The following is a 16,062-nucleotide window of genomic DNA, read 5'->3' on the forward strand; positions in this document are numbered from 1 at the left end:
ATATTGAGTAAAAGGTTATTGTTATGACACCACTTAACCAGATTTTCAGTCTCCCTCCTATGTGCAGATTCATCATTACCTTTGATTCAGCCTGCATCACTGGTGTCGTCATCAAAGTTGAATATGGTATTGGAGCTGTAAGTGAACGGAGCTGAGGACTAAGCACACAGCCTTGTGGTGCACCTGTGCTGATGGAGATTGTGGAGGAGATGTTGTTGCCAATTCCAACTGACTGGGGTCTGCATGTGAGGAAATCCAGGATTCGATTGCACAAGGAGGTATTGAGGCCAAGGTCTTAGAGCTTATTGATTAGTTTTGAAGGGATGATGGTATTGAATGCTGAGCTGTAGTGAATAGAGAGTATTCTGATGTATGCATCTTTGCCATCCAGATGTCCCAGGATTGAGGGAAGAGCCAATGAGATGGCACCAGCTGTGGATCTGTCGTTCCAGTAGGCAAATTGGAGTGGATCTAAGTTGTTTTTCAGCCAGGAGTTGCATTTTCTTTCTCCTTTATAATGAAGTTCATTTGTCTTGCAGTGGTTAAGCAAGGGCAGAATATCCTTGGAAGGTCCGAGGTTTATGTATTTGCTGAGAGGATCGTTGATTTTTACAGCACAGAAAGGAAGCATTATAATGTTATCTAAAAATTATCCTGTTGTTTTTTCCTTTTGCAAAGAGATCAGTCCTTCAATTGGTTCAAACACTTTTTCTTTTGCTTAAGACTATTCCCAAAGGCAAAAAGTAGACCATAGTTTCCCCAAAAAGTGATCTAGTAGCATCTGAAAAATAACCTGGAGTCTAACAATGTTTGTTTCATTATGCTGTTCAGGATATGAATAATGAATTGGGATTGAGTTTCATGTGCTATCTTGAATGGGGAGCCATAAAGGGCTGGAAAATTCTATATATTCAAAACATGTTAACATACATGAGGACATCATCTGCAGAGAGAAACATTTTATTGTCTCTTCCACAGAGCTGGAACTTCAGACCAAGGCTACAAGTAGTAGTTAAGGCAGATACTTTTAATTTTCTTCTCATTTCATTTCCATAGGCTATTTGAGGTGAAAACTTAAGGATAACAAGAATACAAACATAAAATTCTAGCATGTTTTCCAAGAAGTTTTTCAAATATGCTTGGATCAAAGTATGATTTGTTAGTATCTTCACAGAGCGCCTGAGGGGGCTTGTTTGTTTTAAAACTGCAATGCGAATGCAAACTTTTGTAATTATTATTACAAAATTTGACATACTTTACACTCTTAAAGTAGAAATTAATATGGACAGTGGTTGATTATGTTTAAAATCATTATTACGTTGTTGCTTACTCAGACTTGCCAACCTAAATTCTGTATTAATATTAACGTTTAGATCTGAAGGTCTAAAGCGCACCAAGGTTGTATAGTGATTAGTGTGACACTAATTACAGCTCGGGTGTCGCAGTTCGGTGTTCAACTCTCCACATCCTCTCCGTGAAATGTGCAGGTTTTCCCAAGTGTTCCAGTTTCCTCCCATCTTACTGGAAGGTTAATTGGTCATTGTAAATTGTCCCATGATTAGGTTAGGGTTAACTGGGATTATCGGGGGGTTGCTGGGGCCACATGGTTCTAAGGGCCAGAAGAATCCACCGTATCGCTAAATAAGTAAAAAGCTAGTGAGGGTTCAGATTTTTTAAAGCTGTAGCACAATCCATACATTATTGTAAGTCATTGAGTCCATATTGTGACTTTTCACCTGCTGGTCAACAGTAATGGCAGGCAGCGTATTGTTGTTGGTTCACAGCATGTGAGTCAGACACTTTAATTTTCTCATAACATGATGGTGAATAAATGGTATTTACACCTTTTCTTTGTCTCATTATTATAATAGTCCACCAAACCCCTATTTCCAATTATTGACTATTAATGACCATAACTACTTTTATTTAATTTATCTCTTTCATAGTATGCTTAGCATAAATTTACTTAGCACTTTAACTCTGGATTCCGGTACTTCCAGCCTTTTCTTTGAAGATTCCTCTCCTAGAAGTTGTTTTTAATGGACTACATTAGAGCGACAAAGACCTTGCACATGTCATATTCTTTCGCTCCTGCCCATCTAGAGAGCTCCAAATGTCTAAATATAAACCTCTTCTACTTTTACTCATCACACTCTCCCTCAATGTCCAAATGAATGTTCCCACATTTCTGGAGTAGTTTCTTTTAAACAAAGGATTGAAACGTGTTTTCACTATAACTGGTAATTTGTAGCAAAATGGAGATAATGGATAGTGTTGGGACATGTAATTTTGAAGTACAACATTTTCTTTGAAGGCTGTTAGCTGTGGGAAAAATAAGTCAGCTAACTGTTTTCCAGTAAAAGATGCAGCCCACTCCATGTTCTCTAAGCTTTATAAATCTTCAAATTGTTTCTTCACTGTTCCATCATTCTCAAAATGCAATGTACAAAGTAGGAGGGTAATAATTTGCTGAGATTCTACTATCCACCATAACTTTATAAAGTACAAAGGTTCAAAAGTTCATTTTATTATAAAAGAATTGTATGCAGAATACAACTCTGAGATATGCCTTCTCTTGATAGCCATAGAATAAAACCATGCAAATAGTTGAAAGACATCAATCCTCCCTCACTTTCTAGTTTTAATCTGCCGTGCATGCAAGGAAAAAGAAACAAAAACTTGCAAACCCCAACCCCCCCCCCAACCCCTCGCTCACAAGAAAACTAACAGATCAGAACATCAAATCCCCAGCCAACCAATTATAACAAGAAAGAATGGGTGAGGACACAAAAAAAAAGACACAGAACTGAAAGAGGCCAATATGAGCTACAGTCCAATCCATGAATCTCAGAATTTCAATAACATCTTTGAGAGCATCGGGACCCAGCAGCCTCTCTGAGGGAAGCATCATAAGTCAGTGGCCTCTCCAAAGGAACTGAGACAAACCAGCATTCATCACATGGTCAATGCTAACCGCTGTGTTTGTCTCAGTTACCCACATTCGGCCCATAACCTCCAAGTCATCATGCAACTATCCAGTTGCCTCTAATATATTGCAATTGTAACTTGCACTTAGTCAGAATATCTACAGAAAACTTTGAAAAATAGTAGAGGTTCAATCACTGAGAGCCTAGGAGCTAATTCTATTTAACTCAATGTTATTTTTAATTTGTTATGATCAATCTGGGATACTACCGTTTATCCCCTGTAACAGTCCATCCAGATTAGTCAGCAAATGAGTTCGCAGAGACAAATCAAAAAATCTATTTCCAAAAATTGAACTTATCTATTTTTTGTGAGCTAAGTATATGTTGTACATTAAGTTAAATCTGATCCTCAGCAAAAGTCTGAAATTGGCCGAAAATTCAGTAAACGCAGGCACAGTAGTTTGCACACCAAATAACATGTTATAATGGGACCCTGCATCTTTCCCATTGGATGTTGCTTTGCAGGTCTGCTACTGCTCTATTATTGCTTTGCTGATGACTAGGAAGTGCATTAGTCTTTAAAAGACCTCTCCCATGGCAACCACAGAACTATTGCACAAAAGGCTGCCATGGAGATGACAGAAAATGTGGGGGAGGTGAAGTCCAGTAACTTCCTGTGTGAGCGAGTGTCCCCATTAAGAAAGACAAAGAAAGAGCATAATTAAATAATAGCTGTCAATATAAATGGGAAGCCATGACATAAAGATAGTAAAATGGTAGTAGGATCTATTAGGGACTAAAGTGGAATCTTCTACGAGAATAGAGATGGCAGTTTTAAGGTACTACGTGAGTACCTGCACCATTTTTTAAAAACAGGAAAAAACAAGAGTGCTTCCAAAATAATAGTTCAGAAGGAAACATAAAACATAGAAAACCTGCAGCACATTACAGGCCCTTCGGCCGACAAAGTTGTACCGAACATGTCCCTACCTTAGAAATTACAAGAATTACCCATAGCCTTCTATTTTCCTATGCTCCATGTACCTATCCAAAAGTCTCTTAAAAGATCCTATCGTATCTGCCTCCACCACCATTGCTGGCAGCCCATTCCACGCACTCACCACTCCGAGTAAATATCTTACCCCTGACACCTCCTCTGTACTTACTCTCAAGCACCTTAAACCTCAAAAGGAGATAGTTGAGACACTGGATACGTAAATAATTGATAGCATGGAGTTAATTGGTTGAATGTAAAATAAAAATACACAAAAAGCAGGTTGGGTTTTGGATGGAGTGTGGAACAAAATTAAGGGGACACATATAACTCTTTGAATATATGAAGTTTGTACGTTCCCCCCATGACCACATGGCTTTCCTCATGGTTCTTCAGATGCCTCCCACATTCCAAAGACATACCAATTGGTAGGTTAATTGGTCATTTTAAATTGTCCCGTATTTAGGCTATTGTTAAATTGGGGGTTGCTGGGTTGAAGGGCTGGAAAGGCCTGTATCTCAATAAAATAAAATGCCATTGTTCAAAAAAAGGGAGTGACGATAATCCCAATTACAACCCTGTAAAATTTAACCTCTATAGTGGGAAAGCTTTTAGAAACGTTGACCTATTAAGTATTTATAATTATCTGAGGGAAAGACCAATTAATCCTTGATACGTTGTTATAGGAAGGAGTGAAGAAAGTAGGAAGAGCTCAGAAAGATTTAAAGAGTGGATACTCGGAAGAGGGACAAGACTTAGGTAAACTTAAGAACTGACAGTTTTTAAAAGAAGACTGAAAGGAGGATATAAAATACGGAGTGGATACAGGGACGTTCTTCCCAGTGGTAGAGTTTTTGAAGACAAAAGGTAATCAGTATAAAGAAGAAAGGATTAACAACGGCAGAGGAAAAAATGTGTGTTGTATTATTAGAATCTGTAATGCAATGCCTGCAGATCTGGTTGAGAATAGTTCCAATATGCTCAGCAAGTAGGAATAGGATAAATAAATGGTGAGGGAGAGTGTGTAAGCCTGTGTAGAGGAGGCTAATGGGGAGGGGGGTACCAACGTGTAAAACCAGCATACACGTGATGGCCAAATGGCATCTCTCTGTTCTGTAATCATTCTTTGATTTCATGAGAAATTCATAAAATACTTTTTACCTTGAACTGACTGATAAGCTTTATACTCCTGTGAAAGCAAAGTGTTAAGAAAACAGATTTTCATGGGTGTTCTGCTGGAAACTATGAAGGAATTTTGTAACCATTGCTGACTTTACGCTGAGGTTTGCTTGGCTCCTCTGCAGAGCGTATAGTGGACAAATGGGAGGGATTTACATTTTGTAGATAATTTGTTTTCTGTGTGTCTGTTTTCCCTCTATCTCCCGCAAAGGCTTGCTGTGTGGCAGATGCTTTTATTTATAAAATGGCCTATAATTTCCTAAAACATCAAGTCATGCCAAAATCTACATTGAGATTTTTTTGATGTTTTTCTTTGACCGGGTTGGTCCCATGGTTCTTTGTTTTGTGGCTGACTGTGGGGAAGACAAATTTCAGGGTTGTATGCTGCAAACATACTTTGATAATAAATGTACTTTGAATCTTTTGATTTACATAGATCTTGCCTTTTGCAAGTTATGTCGAGACTTCCTGAAAGCTATACGCAGATGTCTGAGTTTTAAAATAAACCGAACACAACACAAATGATCAGAATTTATGGTATATGCAGAACTTATGTCATATTCATTCAGTTAAGCTTTCTGCAAGAAAATTCAAGTATCAACCTGTCATACCATTATTTGTGAACATATGTGCTTCACTGTTGGATCGAGGCTATGATAAGGTCTGGAATTGTCCTGATTGAATTCAGATTGGATATCAGTGAACAGGTTCTTGGAGAGTAAACATCTTGAACTAACCTTTCATTACATTAATGATTAGTAAGAATGAATGTAGGAAGTTTGGCTATCCCAGACTCCTCTACAAAGGCTGAATCTGGTGGTATTTGTAGTCTGTGCAGCAGGATGCAATGATCTGGAGGAAATGGTCTATATCACTCAATATGAAGGAATCAGATCATGCAACAGAATGTCCTCCTGCCACTTTGTCCAACTATTGGAAGAAATGTAGGCTCTAGTTTACCTGTGTTTTTCCTAATTATCACACATGGAAATTTAGTTCCAGCTTTATGTTTTAATATTGCTGTACAAGTGAAACAAATGTTACATTACTGAAAGAGTAAAACAAAGGTTTGGTTGGCATTTAAGTACATAAATACCATGGTACATGTCAAAATGGGGCAGGTGACATTAAGTGCAGTGTAGAAAGGGACCTGGGGAATCGGATGCAAATAGTTCCAATCTACATTTGTAGCTGCTGACCCTGCTTAGAAACACTGGAGGTTTGCAGTATGGAAGCTGGAGGCCTGTTTCTATGTCCATCTTTATTCTGCAAAAAATAAGCAAGATTGGGCATTGGTGGAAATGGAAATTCTCGTTCAGATGTTAATGCCTCAGGTGTAATGGAACTCTACCCGGTGTGTCGGAAGGTTAACACTCTCATAGTCGGCTAACCATTCCCTCAGTTGCAGTCAAGTGAATGGAGCTGTGTAATTGTGTTAGTTTAAGCAAGGTGGTACTTATCCAAATTGGGGTCAGTCCCTTTTGATGTATTTCCTTTTCCCAAAGTGCTATTATTTATCCCCACTGTGCCTTTGTACAGTAACATCTTGCAGTCTTCCCATCTCTGTCACAAATTCTCCTTTAACTGTACACTTAAAAGATAGTTCCCTCACTGGGTATTTTGATCCACAGCCAAGTATGTTACATTTCCAACAGATTCGCAAAGTTGGCTTGGCTGAATCCAGCAGCATGAATGCTTCATGTTGCTTGACCTTTATAGTATTAAAAGAACTAATTCATTTCCAGCTGCTTTCAGAAATTCAGGTTCCCCAGGTAAGTTCTTCCACTGTCTCTGGCCCACTGAATTTGGCAAAGTATTTCCATTATATAAATGAAAAAAGGCCTTCCCGCTAATAGCCAGCTTTTGCACTGAATGGTTTTAGTCCCATTTACCCTGTTTGTGAGTAGGTCTGAGTACATTCCTGTAGGTCTCATAATGTTTGTAATGAATTTGCTGTCTCCTAATATCTAACTCTTTCAGAGTAACATTGCATTTAACCACAGATCTACACGTTGTAGAGCTCACTGCACCAGAATTACTGTCTGAATCGGTGGCCTTTATAATCAAAAAATTCTTACATGCTTTTATATATTCCACAAGTTCAGAAGTACATTTGCATCCCTTCTTTAATTCTGAAGGATTTGTCAGGTGAATTTATCAAATATTGAATCAATTGCACCACTGAGAAAAACTTGGCAAACATTTATGATCAAGTTTTTCTTCCAGTAAACTCATTTTTGACATTTAAAGATGAGGATGGTAAGGTAAAGTTAAGTGTAAATCAATATATTTCACTGTAAAGTTAAACTTAAGAGAAACATTTACAGTAAGAGAAGAATCTCGGCCTGAAATGTTGACCGTACTGAGTTCTTACAGCATTTTGTGTGCGTTACAGTAAGAAGACCTTCAATGCCTTTGCAAATCTTTACTAGTATTGCTTACAAAACTTCATACTCGTGACTCTTTCTGATAGCAGAATTTGTATAGGGTCATGTGAATAATTTTCCAAGTTTAATCAGTGTTTCATTGTTGTCAACACGGTATATTGACCATGAGCCAGATTATGTAGCACCATATTTTAGTACTTCACACAAATTAATATTGTGGATTTGCTGTGAATTATACGAGGTGCAGAACTTTCCTTCCAGACTTCTTGTGGAAACTGCTAGAGTGCACTTAAAGTCTATCTGATAGTCTGAGAAGAGTGCTATCGAGTTGCATGTAATGTATCCTTCACATGCAACTCCTGGCATGTGTGACCATGAATAAGACATATATGTGGAAGTAAGCCTTCACGATGTTTGTCCAAACCGCTTCAATGCCATTGCAAGGGGAACTATCTGAGCAGGTACTGGCCTGTTCAGGTCTGTCTAAAATGATATATTATAGCGGGCTACATTTACATACCGCATACCGAGTTCCACGCCATTTATAATTTCTGCCAAACCTGAGAGATGCCAATTGCCAAACAAATCCGCATGATTACCAATCTGCTGCTCCCCTCCCAACCAGAAATCTCACTTCAACTTCTATTCCAAGCTGGCTGACAAGCCATTCATTTGATCCTGGCTCAGCAGGAAGTCTTCCTATCCCGCTAACCTTTAATCCAGTCTTTACAAATCTGTTACCTGACCACTTTGAGTTGAATATGTCCTTGCTGCTGGACTAGCTATACCTCAAAGAATTCTAATAAATCTATCCAACATTATTTCATTTTCACAATGGCCATTGACTCTGCTTGATTAACCCACCCTGTGTTTTTCCTGTCTTCTCTCTCTTCCTCCTCCCTCCTCTCTAGGTTATGCACTTTAACATTTGTCATTTGTTTTCCTGCTGTGACATTTTCAGATTCAAGAGAATAAATTTCTCAGTTTTGAATTGTGGATGTAACTCTACCATGTTAAGATATCTTCTCTAGAGAATCATATGCTATAAGTTCATGAACTTTCTGGACCCAATGTAGCATGTACAGTAGTTTATTCTGCAATATGTATTTTAAGAAATTGTCTCAGGTATGTTACATGTACTCAATTTCAAGGGTACTTTTTTTTACCAATGTGATTTGTCCAATCTATATGTATCACTTCATTTAAAAGTCACAATGATTTTATGACTTTTACTCTTTGTTGTATTGTAGACCATGTTAGAGGCTTATAGACTAATCCCATCAGTGACTTCTTCAGGGGGCAGGGTTACAGATTTGTTGATCGTTGGGATCTCTTCTGGGAAAGGTATGACCTGTACAAAAGAGACGGGTTACACCTGAACTTGAGTGGGTCCGATTTCCTTGTAAGCAGGTTTACTAGTGCTGTTGGGGAGGGATTAATCTATTTTGGCAAGGGGATAGCAGTAGTAGGTCAGAGGATGGAGCTGTTGGTGTAAAGGTAGATGCAACATGTAAAGAGTCTGTGAGGAAGGATAGGCAGTGATCAGGCATAACTGCGGTCAGTTAATGCAAGAAGTATCAAGAACAAGGGTGTTTTTTGTATCTATTCTTGAAAAATATCATAAACCTGAAATGTTCAGTTCTAGCCTCAGTCACATTACAATTTTTAAAAGCTTTATTCTATTTATGTTTATTTTAAAAATAAACCATACATTGTCACCATGTGTAAGAGACTGCAAACAGGAACTGACAAAAAAACACTTAAGATTTTGTAAACATTTATTTTTTTACTGGAGATGTTATTTTGAATCAGTGTACATATTTACGAATGTGTATTGAATTTATATAGTAAAAAAAACCATCAATGTTGTTTTGCTACTGTTGAATACACAGGAATGTAAGAAGCTGTAGAGAATGATGGACTCTGTCCAATACATCATGAGCACGTCCTTCCCCACCACTGGTAGCCAGAAGGCAACAACACGTATCTCCACCGGCCAAAACACCCTCTCTTTTCACAGCTGCCATTCAGCAGGAGGTACAGAAGCCTGAAGTCCCACACTTTCAGGTTTACCCTTCACCCGTACAGTTCTTGAACCAACCAGCAAAACACTAATCACTACGGCTTAGCAAGGCTGTGAACATTATGACCACGTTGCATTAAAGTAGACTTTGTTATTTTTAGTCAAACTTACTTATAATGTACGTTGATGGTTTTCTTGTGAATGTTCCTTATATAATGCTGCTACAAGTAAGTTTTACATTGTACCAGTGCATATGTGTACTTTGCATATGACTTTGACTTTAAGCATAGTTACCTGAAAGATTGAAAAGCAGATGGTTTCTTAATTCATATTTATACCCAGTTCATTAAAACCCAGCTTCATCACACCCACGTCTGTATCTTCTATGTAAAATCATGTGTTCTCTGAACAAAAGTAACCTATACTTAAACAGCATACTCAAAATGTAATATCTGAATCTGGAAATTAGAATATACCTATTGTAACAAGCTGCCAGTGAAGTGATGGAAGACACAGAGTTGGGTGCAGGAGGGTGTGTAGTCCTTACAATCCTCTGAGTCGTTCATTGTCTCTGTGTGACACAGACTTTTTATTCAGACAGATACTGCAGCGTCTCTGTGTTGTCTACAATCACTGTGATATCCAGCAATTATATTCCAAGCATGCACAGCACTGAAAACTCAGGGAAGTACTGTACATGGAGACATCTGGGCAGCAACACCTCCAACACGATTATTCTCAACACTGTTCCCTCACAAGGCGGGGTCCTCAGCCCACTACACTACTCCCTGTGCACTCATAAGTGAGTGGCCAGATGCCACTCTAGGTCTATCTACAAGTCTGAGGTTGAAACCGCTATCATGGGCCGCATCTTAAATAACGATGAGTCAGAGTGCAGGAGGGAGATAGAAAGATAAATAACATGGTGTCATGATAGCAACCTTTCCCTCATCATCAGCAAAATAAAAGCTCTGATCATTGCCTTCAGGAAGGGGGTGCTATGCACATGCTGCTATCTCCATCAACGGTGCTGAGGTTGAAAGGTACAAGTTCTTATGTGTGAACATTACCAATAGCCCGTCCTGGTCCAACTGTGTGGATGCAATGGCCAAGAAAGATCACCAATACGTCTGCTTCCTCAAGAGACTAACAAAATCTGGCATGCCTTTGCTCACCAGTTTTCTTTGATGCACCAGAGACAGTGTCCTATGTGGATGTAACATTGCCTGGTCTGGAAACTGCCCATCACCATAAGGAACTGCAGAGCTCAGCACATCATGGAAACTAGCATCCATTACATGGACTGTCTATATTTCTCACTGCCTCAGCAAAGCAGCCAGCAGGATCTAGATTCCACCTACCCCAGACATTCTCTCTTCTCCCCTCTCCAATCGGGCTGAAGGTACAAAAGCCTGAAAGCATACGTCAGGCTTGAGAACAGCTTCTACCTAGCCGTTATATGACTATCGACTGCTTTTCTCGAATGATAAGATGGAACTCTTAATTTCATCATCTGCTTCGGTATGACCCTGCAGCTTGTTGTCTATCTACACTGCACATTTTTCTCTAGCTGTTGCATTTTATTCTGCATTCTGTTATTGCTTTTCCTTGTGCTGCCTTAGTGTGCTGTTTACTGAATTGATCTGCAGCACAATATGAAAGATAAACTTTTCACTCTTCCTCAGTACGTGTAACCATAGTAAACCTACTCTGATTCTGCGCAACGATATCCCAATGGAGACCCTTGAATTCACATTTATATGCTGAGTTGCTATGGGATTTTTTCCTTGTTTTACTGGGAGTTAAAATGAATAAGGGCAGGTCACACGTTATCGCTTGATTATCCGTCATTCATCTAGGGAAAAATGTCACACATACTTTTTATCACCGGTGGGATTGTACTGCTATGGAGAGGGGAGTCTGTCTTTTGATTACTGGTGGGATCGATCTCCTATGGAGAGGGGAGACTGTATTTTGACTTCTGGTGGGATCGCTCTGCTACTGGAGAGGGGAGACTGCATTCTGATTGCAGGTGAAATCGCTCACTGCTGGAGAGGGAAAGGCCTACCGCTGTGCCTGGAGAATGTTACCCCGGTTTTCTCTGTTTTAGATATTGACTTGGACTTTTAACATTTTTTCCCATCTTATAGTTTCTATATTCTGTGTTGTTCACCTGATCTTTCTTATTTTTTTGTGTGCAGGATGAAGGATTTGGGGGTCAATGTGCCTGTTCATTTTTGTTTTTTTTTCTGTGGGGAGGAGGGATTTGTGGGTTGATGATCATGCTGCTGTCCTTTTCACTCTTGGTTTCATGGCTGTCGGCAGAAGAAGAAGATCAGAGTTTTATACTTTGATAATAAATGAACCTTTGATGTCATGTAACTCCAAATGGTAATGGAAGGCTGCAAACTGTGCTAAGGCGAATGGAGCTTACAAGTACCCAGTGTAATTTCCTGATAGGTGGGACTTCAACAGGAAATAATACCATGCTATTAAAACTGTTTCTTTAAAAATTAGTAACAAGTAGTAGTCAGGATACTGTAGTTAATTCTCTTGCTCTTCAAAACTGTGTTATCATATTTTTTATGCTTAATGAAAAGAGTATTCTGGTCCTGGATTTAACATCTCATCTGAATGATCAAATCTCCCAAAGCTGAGTACATCCTCAGCAACACATTAGAATGACATCCAGAACTTTGTATATTTGAGTCTCTGGAACCTACAATCTTCTGACTCAGTGACAATTGAGCCACTGTTGATAGGCTTAGCAAAATGTTGCTGGCTCTGTGCTGTCCAATAATGAGTGAAACAACAGATATTAACTGTTACAATGACCTATTCAAAGGTCACTTTTAATTTAATGTCAGAGAAATGTATACAATATACACCCTGAAATACTTTTTCTTCATAACCATCCATGAAAACAGAGGAGTGCCCCAAAGGATGAATGACAGTTAAATGTTAGGACCCCAAGCCCCCCACAGCTACACTCCCTTGCATAAGCAGCAGCAAAGTGACGATCCCCCCCTCCCCAACCAGTAAAAAAAGCATCAGCGCCCCCCCCGCCCAAACTGAGCAAATAAAGACACAGACTTGCAGTACCCCAAAGACTACTTGTTCATCCGGTAATTCGATATACCACAGGCTCTCTCTCTCTCTCTCTCCCTAATAAGGGAGAAAGAAGATGTCTCCATTTCACAGCAAGAGGGGAGACATAAACAATTCAACGATGTTGGAAGTCCATTGCATCACTTTTCCTGAGCTCTGTGCCCAAAGAACTTGGGTCTTTGGTCACGCAGCCAGCTTGCTGCTTTCAATCTTCAGTTTCCCACGACACACTGATTTCCTGCAGAGGCACCGACCTCGACTCCGCCCACCTCCAGAGCCAGGAAATCCCAAAACTCTGAAGGTGAGCTAACCTCCTAGGCCATGTCCTTGGTATATCGAATAACGGCCAGTCGTGGGACCCCGAGAGCAGGTCCCTTTCCTGCAAAGTCCGCATGTAACTCCAGGTCAGGGTCTTCAAAAGAACCCTGAAAGGGAAAAATAGAGATATTAAAGATGGAAATAGAGCTGTTTCTGAAGATGCAAGCAAAGGAGTTGCCATTAGGCTCCATTGTCTCTTAAGCTCCACCCATATTGTAGCTATTTTCAGAATCGTCACTTGGTCTGGCGACATTACAACTATGTATAACTTTTCTGCCGTTTTTAATATGACATTTAAGAGCCTGAAATGTAAAATGTTGGTGGCTAGCTGATGAATGATAAGAATATGTTGATAGTCATAAATTAATTACATCAGTACCAGGACACAAAGTCAATTTTTGAGAACACTTATTAGTCTAAACTTCTGGAACATTATAGTCCAGGTTGTCAGTGGAGAGTCCTCAATATTGATGGTAAATGGCAGCTTGTAATTTTATTCAGCTTCATATACATTATTGTCTCTGTGATTTCCCCTTGTGAAGGAACAGACAGTAAATTAGCTTGGTTCAGAATTGCCATGAGAACTGTCAGAAATAACACCTTAGCAAGAGTCTTACTAAACTATTATTTCTCCATTACTCCATCTGTGTGTTTGGACATTTCATGAAAGATTTTCTGTCATTTGCAAAGGATGGAAAGACATAAGTCATGATGTAATAATTTCAACTTTTCCCAATTCCATCTTTCAGGAGAATAACGCAGCTGGTGACTGGAATACGTAGACTGCTGAGCTCCACCCAATCTATAAATATCTCACTAAATTCAAGTAGAGTTGTAGTTCATAGTTTATCCAACCTTGCAAATATTTGGCTTCTGATAAACTGCTGCTGAGTATTCATCAGTACTAAGTAAGTTAAACAGTGATTAAAGGTGAATACCCTATATAATCATATGAACCAAGGAATTGTATTTTATTGACAGAATAAAAATGTTCTGTAAAGTATCAGCAACATAATTAGCAACTGGTAAAACTTCATGGTTAAACAGGCTGTTGGAAAATATTGGGCACTTGGTGAAATTCCATTGGCAGCTGCCTCAGTGGTTCAGTACTTTATAAATAGATATTTCCACAGCCAGTCAATGAAAATCTCCATTAGTTTGAAATGCCTGAATAATCATGACTATTTTTCTTTGCAGGTTGCTCAATCTATGAGATGGAAAGTATGTTGCACATTCTGTTTCCTCCTACAATCTGATGGTGCAGGCCCAGGGCTCTCTGTATCTGTTTAACCAATTAATTTGGAAGATTGTGAAATAAACAACATAACAACTAAACAATAGTAAATTCTATTTAGTGAATTGAATGTCACATCACACAGGCAGCCCCTCAGAGTCAAGGATGATTTGCTTCCAACCTAATCTAGGGAGTGGATATTTCCACATGAATTATTTTGACATGGGTGGAATTTGCACACCAGCTCATAATTGTTTGTAATATCAAGAGACAACACTGTTCATTGTAGATATATGATTAATTTGGATTTAATCGAAATCATAGTACAGCTAAGGTAATCTTCAGCATCACAGTAACCATTGACTTGAAGAACATTGCCCTAAAGTTCCAGGAATTTTCACAATGTGCATGTTATCTTCCCAAATGTCATGAGCAATGGAGGATGTCATCATGTCATCAACCAAACTGAACAGCCAATCACAAGGGAAGAATTTTAACAGGCAGGAAGTAAAAATAGTCATGATTGTAATTAACTTTTAAAATATTTTAGAAAAGTTTGTAACACATTAAGTTAGAAGCTGATTTTTTAAAATTATTTTTATACAAGTATAGAATTTTGAAATACTTATCTGAAAGGTTTAATACTAGAGAGATTGATAAGCAATAATTTTGGTTTAGTATGCCATTATAAACTTACCTGCATTTCTGATTTCTGCATTTAACTCTTTGTGTGTGTCCGTGTGTGTCTGTGTGTCTCTGTAAGTGTTTGTGTGTCTCTGTATGTGAGTGTCAGTGTGTGTGTGTGTCTCTCTCTCTCTCTGAATGTGTGTGAGAGTGTATTTGTGTCTGTATGTGAGACTAGGTGTGTCTGTGAGAGAGTTGTGTGTGTGTGTCTTTCTCTCTCTAGATGTGTGGCTGTGAGTGTGCGTGTGTGGGTGTGTGTTAGAGTGTCTTTGTGTCTCAGTGAGTGTGTGTGTGTATAAGAGTGTCTGTGAGTGTGTGTTCGTGTGTGTGTCTCTGAGTGTGTGTGTGTGTGTGAGAGAGAGAGAGAGAGAGAGACTGTGCATGCCTCTGTGTGTGTGTGTGTGTGTGTGTGTGTGTGTGTGTGTTTACTTCAGAATTTGCTCCCTGGATTCCTCATCATTATTCCTACCTACAGATTTTGGTTCTTGTGATTAAACTTACTGTGTATTGGAAGTAATTAATTGGCTTTGCACTAGAAAAAACGTATATAATACTTGTTTTATTTAATGTGTACATTTCCCCTGAAATTTGTTTTATTGAATGTGGATATTTGCTTAAATTTTTTAACATTTCAGCAAAATTGCATAAATAATGTGAGGATTTAACTATATGCATATGGAGTTAACTACTCACTGCACCAAGTGACAATGTGGAGAAGTGGTGCTGGAGTTTCTGAGTGGTGTGAGGGCTAACATGTGAAAGAAAACTAAAAACAAATTGCCATAAGGAAATTGCAAGCATAGATTTGTTTTGTGATTGAAAAAAATGATCTTGCTTTTTTAAATGTTTTCCTTCAACTGATTTACTACATTTCAGGTTCTGAAGTTTCAGTATTTACCACCTCTTTGAAAACTAATGTTGGCATTCTCTCCAAAGGTAATATTGATTGAATTATTCTGAAGGTTCTGCTAAAGATGAGGTTTAGTACTCTGAGAATTGATCCTAACATATGTCTGCTGGTGGCCTCCATTGCAGGAGACTATAAAGTCATCAAGTGAGCAGCTAAATTGCATGAGGAAGTTAGATATAAGTGCAGATGTGAGTGTCTCTCCGCTGTGAAATGGTTGGTAAATCTGGTGCCAATCTATAGTCAGAATAATGAAAAATCAAGTCCACTCTTAATTATTGCCTTTTGTGCTTTTTGCCTG

General features: G+C 38.8%; 1 long non-coding RNA gene across 2 annotated transcripts in view; it reads left to right on the top strand.

Annotated features, from left to right (window-relative positions):
• The first annotated feature begins 205 nt into the window (after positions 1-205).
• Positions 206-16,062, top strand: part of LOC132405522 (uncharacterized) — a 59,040-nt gene continuing 43,183 nt past the window's right edge. For both annotated transcript variants that reach the window (XR_009515905.1, XR_009515904.1), the window contains exons 1-3: positions 206-278; positions 13,686-13,844; positions 15,731-15,790. This is a non-coding gene — a long non-coding RNA (uncharacterized LOC132405522). The remainder of the gene's footprint in view (positions 279-13,685; positions 13,845-15,730; positions 15,791-16,062) is intronic.

The sequence above is a fragment of the Hypanus sabinus genome, chromosome 15, assembly GCF_030144855.1.
Source record: "Hypanus sabinus isolate sHypSab1 chromosome 15, sHypSab1.hap1, whole genome shotgun sequence".
Classification (NCBI taxonomy): Eukaryota; Metazoa; Chordata; class Chondrichthyes; order Myliobatiformes; family Dasyatidae; genus Hypanus; species Hypanus sabinus.